The following is an 11735-nucleotide window of genomic DNA, read 5'->3' as shown; positions in this document are numbered from 1 at the left end:
TTTTGTCCCCTCTTTTATTAGCCTAAAGTCCTATTTTCTCTTTTCATATCTTTGAACAAATCTCAGGGCTTCATACTGGATTCCACTGTGGCCACGTGGTCCTCAGTACTCCATCATCTTTATGCTACTAGCAAAGGACCGGCCGAAATATCAAAAGTGATGCAACTGTATCCCTACTCAACCGTGTTTTTGGTTTCATATCCTTAATACTTACTTTGATCATTTTGAATTTTAATTATTTGATTATTATCTTTTTTTTTTATTTTTTGGGAAAAAAGATTTTTCTTTTTTCCAAAAATTGCACCAATATAAAGCAAAGCTCCTGATGCGAGCATGTTAGTTGTTAGCAGTACTGCCCTTACTATGCGCTCATTGGACAGTAGCACAGCCCCAAGAAAAGGATAGTTGATTATTATCATTCTGTTTTCATTATTTGGTTAAAGTTTCAAGCTTTCTACCTGTCAATTAACTTGATATGCTGAAGTTTTTAACAGAAAACTATAGTGGCTAATGCAAGTAGCAGCGTATTAACTGAGGTGGGTCATTACGTATATTCTGTTCCTCCTTTTTTATTATAGACTGTGCATGTAGAGGTAGCTATCTTACCAAGTTGTCATATTGCCTTCATCTTCTGGATTCACTTAGAATGAAAGCTGATCCAGCAAATATACTAGAACTAGACATTAACACTAGCCAGAATAAACATTGACTTGTCTCCCCTTGAAAACAATGTGATTTAAGGAATTTATTCAAAGATATTTTCAAAGCTGTATGAGGAGAATATACAATTAATTTGACACATGATAGATTCTAGACACTGCTACTGCTTCTTCAAAAATTCCTTCAAAACGACTCCATTGTGCAACAGCCATATTGGTTTGGTATGAAGAACCCAATCAAAGGTCAAGGGAAGACTTTAATTTAAGGAAACTAATACTATCTCATGTATAATGTTTAAGATTCAATGTAATCCAAGTAATTTGAGATTTGCTAACCAGAAGAAAATAAAGCTTTTATGTATTTTTTGGAAGAGATGTTTTCTTTACTGGTTTTCTTTACTGGTTCTGGGTGATGGGTCATACAAATTCTGACAATTAAGTTTGAGAATTCATCCTAGAAAAAGTGCTATATACTTCACTGCTGAGTATCACTACAGTAACCTTTGAAATACTTCCCTTAGATCTCTGTGCACTAATACCAGCCTGAGTCCAGCCTTCAAAGCAATTTTGGAACTCTATCTGGAAAGACTTATCAGAACTATTACTGTGCCTGCATCACACAAAACACATGGCAATACTGAATGCCACTCAGCAAGAAACCACTTTACCTTGACACAAACATAGCTGTGAGATACCAATATACCAAGACTATGATAAATTACTTAGTTGTTTGTACAATGCTGCCAGCATAAGCGTATGGCTGCAGTTAATGAACTTTGTATGGCAGTTAGTGATTTTGCAACCATAGATAAAAGTTTAGGTACAGATAAGAGCAGAGAGAGTCACCAAGAATCACAATGAGTTCTCTAAAGGAACTGTCTGTATTGCACCTAACTCCCCAACTATTATGTAAAATTATCAATATATTGTTAAATCAGCTAGAGTTTCCCATTACTTGAAACTAAAGCACTTGGATATAGAGTGAGGTGGAAAGATATTAGCATAACAATCTTTTTTCTTGTTGTTACTGTTTTTTACATTTTCACTTAGTGAAAAATGATAATGTTTAGTAATAGATGATTGACTTTTGCCCATCCAAATGCCAGCTTTCATCATTGTACAGAGAAAGTGATATTACACTTTTGAAAAACTGTTACCTGAGACCCATGGCAGTATTTAGTGCCTTTTTAATTGTATCACAGCAGAATGAATAAAAAACAGAGGGTGGAGGAAAAAAGGAAAAGAATGTATATTAAGGATCTACTGACTAATTTAAAGCAACTTTAAAATCCCAAGTAGACTTGTCAATTATGGTACTCATCAGAAACTCCTGGTTTAAAAAACCTAGAAGACAATGAGCTCATAAATACATTAAGCATTTTTTTACACAAGAAATTACAGAATAACTACAAAGAAAGGTTTTGACCAAACAACATAAAATTCTAGCAATTTACAAATAGAAAGAAAATAATGAGCCTAAAATCAGGAGTACTGAGAAGTGCCAAGGAAGTTAAAGGATACTCAAGACTATATCAAGCCACCATATATATACAGATATGGATGGAAGGACAATGTAATATCGCCAAATTTTGTTACTGGGTTAAATAATATAACTAAACTGTTCATTGGATTTAGAGAGCGGCCTGTCATTGATGACTTCTTAGAGAGTGTTTCCATCTAAAATAATCAAAAGGATCTGAAGCTAGTTTTAAAGGGTTAATTCAGGTGAAACTGAAGGAATAGCTATCCAGAAACACAATTTCCGCAGAAATGGGCTCAGTGCTCTGAAGTTAAAAAGCTTAGGTCTCTAGCCGGGCGTTGTGGCGGGCGCCTGTGGTCCCAGCTACTTGGGAGGCAGAGGCAGGAGACTCGCTTGAGCCCAGGAGTTGGAGGTTGCTGTGAGCTGTGATGCCACGGCACTCTACCCAGGGGGACAGCTTGAGGCTCTGTCTCCAAAAAAAAAAAAAAAAAAAGCTTAGGTCTCAAACATATATAGAGAAAATAAAGACATAGAAAAGGATTAAAACATTTATTTCTATAAGGCTGAGTTTAGCAATTTAATTAGTTACAGCTTATTTTCACTTCCTTTCCAATTTAAAAGTATATTTAACATTCATTTTCAGACAATGTGATCGTCATGAAGTCTTTGTGTGAGAGAGAAATAAAGAAGTTAATCTAAAATAAGATGAACAGTGAACAAAGAACCGTCTTCCATGTGCCCTTTAGACATTTACAACATTTTCAAAAACAACGCAGGTGAGAAAGAAATCTAACCTCTAACCAGAGAAACAAAGGTTCTAGCTGCATAGGTTATAATTGCTTCTTTAGGTGACTCAGATTCCACAATCATGTCTCTTTAAAGCTCAAAATATTTTAAAGTTCTAGCATCTTAGATTTTGAATTACTTATTTTCACACCATGAAGATGTGCAATTAGCAGTAAGTCTAAATTATTTTGAAAATGTGGTGAAAAATGAGGACATAGAAACAGCATAAATTTGGCCCACAAGGAGAAGAAAATGTGGAATATATAGAAATGTAGACATTTATTTTAAAGAAGTTGTGTGTGTTTGCATTTGTATTTATACATATATACACACAGATATACATATTAAATACATACACAGACACACACACAAACACTTGAATTGTCAGGCTGGCAGTCGTTTGTGTTCTTGCTTTCTTGGATCTTGGCATGCTATTGGCCAAAGAATGACAAAAACTACCAAAATCAAGGCAAGCACAAAACAAGGTTTATTGAGGAAGAGAAAGGCAGGTTTACAGAACAAGAGCAAGATACAGGTTTACAGAGTAAGTTAGGTTTGCACCAGACCATGAATAGAGACCTTCTCTAGACAAAAGGGCTCTGATTATGCTCTGGGGTCTTATTTTACACTGTCCCATTGGCCCCTCTTTATGGTTTGGATGTCACCACTGAACCACTTTAATAAACAGTTTATGACATAATTAGCTTTAGGTTACTCTAGGTCACTTTCCCAATTTTACTGAGCCTGGGCTGTCTTGCCTGTGGGCTGGGACTCCCTGTGTGCTTTGGTTGAATGGCAGGGATTTCTCCTCCTCCCAGCTGTGGCAGTTACTCAGGGCAGGATTAAGATGGGGCAATGCCAAGACTGGGTGACCCTTGTCCTTCTTCCTAGTAGGGCAATTGCTAAGGATGAGACCCAGAATTCTGTCTACCTAACATTCATTTTTTCAACAATTTTTTGAAGTAGTTTAACAGTTATAGAAAAAAATGATCAAAAAGTACAGAATTCCCATGTATGTATACTCTGTCCCAGCAGTATTTTCTATCATAGCATCTGGCATTACCATGATATCTTTGCTTTAATTGGTGAGCCAATATTGTTATGTATCTTAATTAAAGTGCATGGTTTACATTAGGGGTTACTCTTTGTGTTGAATAGTTCTACGGGTTTTGACAAACACACAATATTAAGTATCTGCCATTACGGTATTACACAAATATTTTCACAGTCCTGAAATACTCTGTCATCAACTTATGCATCCCTCTCCCCTCCTTGGCAACCACTGAACTTTTAGCTATCTCCTTAGTTTGGCCTTCTCTACCATGAATCTTACTGGAATTGCACAAAATGTAGCCCTTTATGAATAGCTTCTTTGAATTAGAAATATGCATGTAAGATTTCTCTATGCCCTTGCTAACTTCCATCTTTTAATCTCTGAGTAATATTACATTTCTTGGACATACCATCATATGCTGGTTCATTCACCCATTGTATGAACTTTTTAGGAATACGGGGTAGGTTGGCACAATGTGGAAGGGGAATAGATGGTTTGTCTTGGGGTGTCCATTGAGACATAGATGGTGCTAGGAGACATTTTCTGTACTAGGAGGAACAAATTGAACAGAGGGGGCTCCCAAGAAAGAACAGATGATAAGTCTAGCAGGTGTCCAAGGACAGATCAGATGTTTGTCTCTAAGGACTGACCAATCAGAAAGAGGTAGATAAACCACAATGTGGAGATACAATCAAGGTCTTGATAAGGTGTCTTTGGAGCATGCACACGGTTGAGGTAACAGTGTCCCTAAATGACCTACCCTCATTAATTTAGTAAAAATCACACCCACCAGTCCCATGATAATTAACAAATAACATGGCAATCCCTGGAAATTGACTTACATAGACAGAAAAAGGAGGAACTCCCAATTCTAGGAATTCTTCCACCCTTTTCCAAGAAAAATCATGAATATTAAACCCCCTAATTATCATAGAATTAGAGAATCAGAATAAAAGGAGTAATCCCGTTAAAGTCAGGGTCTTTGACTCACCGTGTGGACCCATTCCTTCTCTGGAATGTATCATGCTTTAGTAAACTTTGGCACCACTCTGCTCATTTACTCCCTTGACTTGGTACCAGGAACCCTCTTCAGTACTTGGGAACACAGGGACCTGACACTTGGTCTTCTCCACAACTGACATACTTGTATATATTTATCTGTTTGATGAAAATAACTCAAAGGGTAAACACTTGAAAGTACTAAAGAACTAAGTGTTAGTCAGTAGAATAATGTTTCTCCTAAGGTAGAGGGTTTTTAATTAAACTGGAGAAGGGACACTGTCTCTATGAAAAAACAGGGGAGGAATACAAAAGGGGTACAGGGATTCACAAATTATATTCATGAGGGAGGAAGTTGAGAGTGTTCTTGTCAATAAGTTTTTATTTAATATGTGAAGTCTGATCTGAGTACATTAGTTAATATGAAGACAATATGGAAGAATATTAAGAATATCTGAGGCTAAATGTTAGAGAGCCAGTTTGTACTTCATTTCACATGTAACAGTATTCACAGCCCCAGAGATCAACTCATTTGCTTCCACTTCAAGCTTTTATGCCTTTTTTAATTACATTCTCTCTAATTTCATCTATAGGTGGACACTGTTACCACATAAATTTTTTTTTGTATAAAGAGGACTTCCCTAAAATAAAGATTATTACTTTTCTAGCATTTTGATATTACTAAAATATTTCACTCTTAATAGTGAAATATTTTCTACAATTAAAAGCACAGTAGCAAAACATAAAGTTCCATATTTTTAAAATCATGTTAAAAGTGTAAAAACTAAGAGAAAAATAATTGAATTGTATAAACAATGAACTCATTCATAATTGCCCTCACATCACCCATTTCCCTAAATCAAACAAATTTTCTTAAGCTACTGAGAAATTTTTTTTGAACAAACTATCAGTAAAAAAAAAATTACCCAAACTGGTTTATTGTTAATTCTATGTGAGGTCTGACAAGTTCGTGAACTTGCCATCCTGCCCTTAAGTTGGAAGCACTATATGAACAACTCACTAAGGTCTCATAACCTTGGTATATCAGTCTGTCACAGCTGTACTCATGTCAATATGCAGTGACGCTTTGCTGAGTGGTGTCCATTATTGTTATTGTGAGTTTTTGTGTGCTGTTGAGAGAATGCCAAAGCTAGAATTAGAATAATGAACAAAGATTTGTAAATGTCTTGTTAAACTTGGCAAGAGGTGAAATTAGAGATGCATTAGCCCAAGTTTATGGAGACAATACCACGAAGAAATAGCTGTGTACAAATGGATTAAGTATTTAACAAGTAGAACTGATGAAACATTGCGATATGTGTCAAATTGTGTGTCAAAATCATTGGCTAACAGTGAGAAGCACAGTGGACCAAGCAAACATCAATAGAGAAACTAAGGAAAATCTTAACTGAAAATCTTGGCCAACAACCCCGAGCTATCGTGTTAAGAAAATGCACTAGATCACACAGTACTGTCTCTGAGGGATTGTTTAGCCAGTGAACAAATAAGTGTATTGGAACAGTTCCCTATTCACTTAATGACCTGACCCCAATGACTTTTTTCTTTACACCAACAGCTCTGATGGCTATTCCAGAAAAAGTTCCAAAATTGCCTTGAAAAGTGGACCAGGTGCTGGTGTTGGTGCACAGATTCCCACAGGCAGTACTTTAAAGGTGATTAGAATGATATTCAGCAGTGAGGTACATAGCCCTTTTTGTAGGATAAGGTTGCACCTCCATATAAGAAATTTACAACTTTAAAATTTACAATGAAAGTAGACATTTTTGTAGTTTTTGAAAAACCTGTGTAATAAATACAACAGCATAGGAGATGAGACTGCTTATATCAAATAGAGAGCAAGGGACCTCCAAGGCTCTTTCAGGGACAAAGTGGGTGCCTTGTCTTGGTGTTTCATGGAGCAATTGCCCCACTTTATTCCTATCCTGAGCAACTTCTGTATCTGGGAGAAGGAGTGTGGCCAGGCATCTCACCCACATGGGATTTGGAAAGTCACTGAGAGTAACCTAAGGCTAATTATCATGTCATTAACTGTCCATCAAAGTGGTTCCACAGTCACGTCTGAAACATGAGGAAGGCACAATTTGAATAGTATAAAACTGGAGCCCAGCCCATAATGGAGGCCTTGCTGTTGCAGTGCAGGGGCCGTTCATGGTCATGGTCTGTGGTGACTGTGTCTGTTAGACAGGATGCCGCTCTCGCTCTGTAAACCTATCTTTCTCTTCTTCCATACACTTCACTTCATGCTAGCTTGGCTTTTGTTAGGTCTGATCATTCTTCAGCCAAGAGCACACTGAGAGCCAAGAACAGGGATGAACGCCTGAACCTCAACATCTGTAAAATCACTAATAAGTTAACGAATTTTTAGAAATCTGGTTTTTAATATATGCACCTTTCACAATCTGCATATGCTAAAAACATACTATCATCTCTTTTTCTTTTATTTTGCAGTTTTTGGCAGGGGCTGGGTTTGAACCTGCCACCTCTGGCATATGGGGCCAGTGCCCTACTCCTTTGAGCCACAGGTGCCGCCCACTATCATCTCCTGTAAGGAAGCATATAAATGCTATTTGAATGACTATTTCATAGCCATCACATATAGAAATTATAATACAAATTAAAGGGCATTAAATAATTATTTAATCTAACCTGTAATACACAAATTAAAATTATTTTCATATTTACTAAATTTACATGGATCTCTTGAAAAGCCAAAATGAAAGAGTATCTAATTTTCAATGATATATAAAATTGATATTATTAAACCATACTTATGCTTTAATGGTCTAAAGATTATATGTATAATAAGGACTTAAAAGTAAGCATTGCTAAATAGATTTTCTAGTATATATGAGATTAATAGCTGTATGACCTCCTAATTTTTCTGCATTCATGTTAGCTGCAACTGATTGATGTTGATCAAAAGAGTTTTTATTTTCTATATAAATCTTCAATTATACAATCATTCTAGTGCCTATTTAAGTAATAGGAAGATGAAAAATAAAATAGAATGAGCTATGATTTACTGCACTCATATTTGCACTAAATTACTAAACAAATTTACTAAGTATTAGTATGTTACTTATGTATCTATTTTATATTTGTGAACTTGTGACTTACACTTTTATTATTTGCTCATTTAGACTTTGATATTGAATATTATTCAAGGTGGAGAAAGTATAGTAAGAATGCTCTATGCTTGGTTCCTTCTAAGATGAACATTAGATAAATTTTGATTGTTACAGAAACTTATTTTTATTTTACCCACTTAAGTTCAGGATCGGAAGTAGAATTAATAAATTATTGTACTAATATCAATTTTATTAATGACTTTGTAAAACTTATTTATCCAAAATCGTGAATAATTACTTATGCAAGGAAGATGATTATTCATTTACATAAATTAATCTAAATTATCAGTTTAATTGGATGAACCCATGCAATGAGTTTTAATAAAAAAAATTAGTTTGATTATAAGGATGATGGTTATTTCATTTGATTTATATGTTTATTAATATTATATCCGAGGTCTCAAAGTCCAGCCTCAGATATGATAACTTTCTAGGAAGACCAAAGAATGCAGAAAAATTACTGTACTCTTAGTTACAATATGTCATAGTTGAAGGATACAGATTAAAAACAGCAAAGGAAACAGGTGTATAGGGCAGAAGTCAATATTCCAAGCTTCTGGATGTCTTCTCCCAGGACAAACAGGCAGCATTTAATTCTCCAGGCAATAATGTTTGCAAACACATGCAAGGTGTTGCTGGTAGAGAGGCTCAAAGGATCCCTGAGGACAAGGATTTTTGTTGGTGGTTCTTCTCGAAAGCATGGAGCACTCACATAACCAATCTAAGTCACTTGGCTCCAGCCCCCATGTAGGTCAAACTGATACAGAGTGACCCCCAAATCCAGGTACACAAAATTCAGGTGTTTAAGTTACATTATTAGTATAAATTATCAAGCGAGTCCCCGAGTTCTCAGGTTTACAGAGACATTTTTACCAAGAAAGATATCCCAAGGCTCCAAGGTTAACTGCTGGTGCTAGTTCTTTTCCTGGAATGGGCAGGGTATGACCACATCAACCTTGCTGGGTCAACCCTGTAATACACAATTAAAATTTACAAGACTACAGAAATCACAAGGCAAACAAATAGTGAAGAAATCATTTTGAACTTTTATCATGTACCTCATGCACCATGTACTATTATCGTAGGTATTGGAAATCCAGAGTTATTATAGGTGTTAGGGATACAGCATTGAGCACAGAGCCCTGAACCCCAAATCTCCTAATTTCACAAATCTTATGTATTTACATGGAAAGATATTAAATACACCAAATAAAATAAACTAAGTCAACATTATGTCAGATGCTGAATATACTCTGTGAACTAATACATTTGAAACAGGAAGGGTTTCCTTTTCTGGAAAGATCTTAGTGAGATGGCAGTGTGTTAATAAATGTGTCCAGGCAGTGGGGAGGTAAGACTTGTGGAAAACTAAGTGAAGATCCTTGCAGGCAGGGAAAATCAACATATAAAATGCCCAGTTGTAAGTTCATGTTATGTTGAAAGAACAAGGAAGCAGTGTGGCTGGAGACCAGGAAGAAGAGAGAAAGAGACATACTGGGCCCGCTTGTATAAATGATGATGTATCTTACCTAATCACATTTTCAACAATAAATATTCATATTGATCTTATTAGAAAAGTAAGATAGTTGTATTTTGAATCCTGTGAACATGGTTTGGAATGACAGGGATTTCAATAAGTCAATAAAGGCATTTGGGGACCTGACCTCTAAGAACAAAGGGCTGAGAAAATGCTTTGCTCCGCGTAGCATTTTTAGAAGTTTGTTATTTGAAATGTTATATTCAAATTATCTTGTAAATGGTACTGTTCTGTGAATAGTACCAATAATTGAAGATGTCACAGGTGGCCCTTTTTTTGCAGGAGAACAAACAGATCTTGGCACCACAGAGCCTCTGAAAGAGATCACCATGGGTCACGGTCATTATCCAATGCTCAGTCCGCACCGTTCTCTCGGCCATTGCCTTTTCACGAGCTTTTCTGCACACAGCGGGACTCCTTTGTTGTGTGTAACAGATCATGGGGTGCACATTTTCTCTCCTGTCGCCCATGATTGAGAACAGATGTTATATGCCTTTATAATTGTCTTCAGGAAATCTTGATGCCTTTTAATGGCACTCTGTCCCTTTTGTAATCAGGAGGGTTAGCTGCATGCTTAGAGGCCCATGGAGTACAGAACTTCTTTTTTATTGTGGCTAGTCACATACAACCCCTAAACCTGCTGTTCCCCTTTTGCCGCTTGCTGGAACAATTAGCACTGGTAAAGGTTTTTCACAACAGGTATTAATGCCTTGCTGAAAGAGGTAAGGACATTTGGCTTTAGTTCCGATTGGCAAGCATTGAGCTATGAAAGATAAAAGATTTCTCGATGGGAAGAACTTTTTATTTTCCTTACTCTGTTTTTCCATTTAACGTAAGTTAATTCTCAATCTTTAAGTAAAGAATGTAAAAGACCAAACACAATGAGGGTTATCTTCAAAATTTGGGTTATCAAGATCCAAAGTTTGTTTTCATATTTTGTAATTATTTTGATTTTATCAAATGGAACAATATGAATAAAATCATACAGAAAGCCTTCTCTGTGAATGCTAGCTTATCTTCCCCAGAGAATTTGGATAAATGTATTCAGATCAACTGTAAGGTATTTAGTTACAGATATAAAAATGACTAACCATATTTATCCGGATCTAGTCTATAGATTTGAATGAGTGCAGACAGACTTGTTCCATCTGTTTCAGTTTCTGCTTTACTTTTTAGAGGAAGACAAGTGATAGCCAGACTGAAACTCAGAGAAAGGAGCTTCACTGTAGTCCAAAAACAACAACATCCGCTTTTCAATTGTTGGATCTCTAAATGCTTCTTCTTGTTCACTGGAATCACCTTACACAGGTTCTTAAAACTTTGAAACTTCATTCTTGTGTTGAACCTTAACATGGCTAATGACAATTCTGTGTAGAACGTGTTTGTTATGTGGTCTCACCGGTTACAAACTGCTTTCTAGCTATTTGCTCCTGCAGCACACTAGGTTTTCCTGAAGTTGGGAGTCCAGATCCACTTCTGTTTATTCTTAATTTACTTAATGCCTCCAAAATCTTTCTTCTGTTCTCTCCTGATTACCATTCTTAATTTTATGCCCAATTTTGTTCAAATCATTTATGCATTACGTATGCAGTCTCTGTTGTACACTCAAACAATACATACACAAGTATACGTGCGCCTTATACTAACATGTGTGTGGAAAGCATATTCTCTAACTTCCTAACTAGAATTGAAATATTTTATTTGATCTCTATAGTTATAGAGCCAAGTGAACATGATACGGGATTTCATAAAATGTTTAGGTCAACATAAGAAAAATACACATCTTAAATATATTAAATCTCCCTGTCCGTCATATATCTGCCCAATTATTTATTTCTCAGTTTAAGCACTGTGTGTCAGTCTGTGCTGGCTCCATTTGATAGTGTGGAGAATACCATGCACAGTGGTGGAACACAGATCTCTGGAAATTATTTGTCTCACATAACTGAAACCATATACTCATTGCACAGTGACTCTCCATCTTCCCTTCCCCTAGTCCAGCCCCCATACGTTTTACTCAGTCTCTCCACCTTCCCCTGTTTCTATGAATTTGGCTGTATTGGATACCTTA

The 11735-nt window shown here is 36.2% G+C and overlaps 1 pseudogene; it reads right to left on the bottom strand.

The window, feature by feature from the left end:
• Positions 1 to 287: 287 nt before the first annotated feature.
• LOC111725227 lies at positions 288 to 406 on the bottom strand (annotated as a pseudogene).
• Between the last annotated feature and the right edge of the window lie 11329 nt (positions 407 to 11735).

Source organism: Otolemur garnettii, unplaced genomic scaffold, assembly GCF_000181295.1.
Source record: "Otolemur garnettii isolate 467f Iridium unplaced genomic scaffold, OtoGar3 scaffold00033, whole genome shotgun sequence".
In the NCBI taxonomy this organism is placed as follows: domain Eukaryota; kingdom Metazoa; phylum Chordata; class Mammalia; order Primates; family Galagidae; genus Otolemur; species Otolemur garnettii.
The sequence above is the reverse complement of the archived record's forward strand: the minus strand, read 5'-3'. Positions and strand labels throughout refer to the sequence as shown.